The sequence below is a fragment of the Schistocerca piceifrons genome, chromosome 10 (assembly GCF_021461385.2).
Source record: "Schistocerca piceifrons isolate TAMUIC-IGC-003096 chromosome 10, iqSchPice1.1, whole genome shotgun sequence".
Classification (NCBI taxonomy): domain Eukaryota; kingdom Metazoa; phylum Arthropoda; class Insecta; order Orthoptera; family Acrididae; genus Schistocerca; species Schistocerca piceifrons.
In genome coordinates, this window is record NC_060147.1 from 110,823,556 (window position 1) to 110,824,358 (window position 803).

Consider the following 803-nt stretch of genomic DNA (forward strand, 5'->3'; position numbering starts at 1 on the left):
GTGTTGGACTTCGGTTTTTGGTAGAACACTGGGGAAGTGCAATCAGTCTACTAAAGAGATCGCTTGCAAATCACTCATGCAACCCATCCTAGAATATTGCTCAAGTGTGTGGGATCCGTACCAGATATGACTAACGGGGGATATTTAACTTAGATAAGAGCAGCACATGTGGTCGCAGGTTTGTTTAATTAATGGGAGAGTGTCACAGAGAACCTGAAATGGCAGACTCTTGAAGACAGACATGCACTATCCTGAGGAAGTCTGTTACAAAGGTTTCAAGAACCTGCTTTAAATGATTACTTTATAAATATACTACAACCCTCTATGTATTGCTCACACGGGTTGGAATAATTACTCCATGCACAGAGGCGTTGAAACTACCATTCTACCCACACTCCATATGTGAATGGGACAGGAAGAAACCCTAACAACTGGTACAGTGGAATATACCCTTTGCCAAGCACCTCACAGTTGTTTCCAGAGTACAGATGTAGAAGGGGAAAGCACAGTAACAGCAAACTAGTTTGGCTCATATTTAGGATGTCACTTGGGGACAACTTAAAATGAAGGATTAAGATGTCTTTGTGCAATCCCCCTTCCACTCCACTGGTTCATTTTTGAGAAAACCATGTCTCAAGCCCATACACATAATCGACTCAAAATTGGCGAGACTGATAGACAATCGAGCATTTTTCGCCATTATATGTGGGACCAACAAACGTGTACTTTCTTAGAAACTGAAGGAAGAAACAGTTACGACTTCCATGTATGTAACCATGCTGTTCAATGAAAGCAATGCTCAT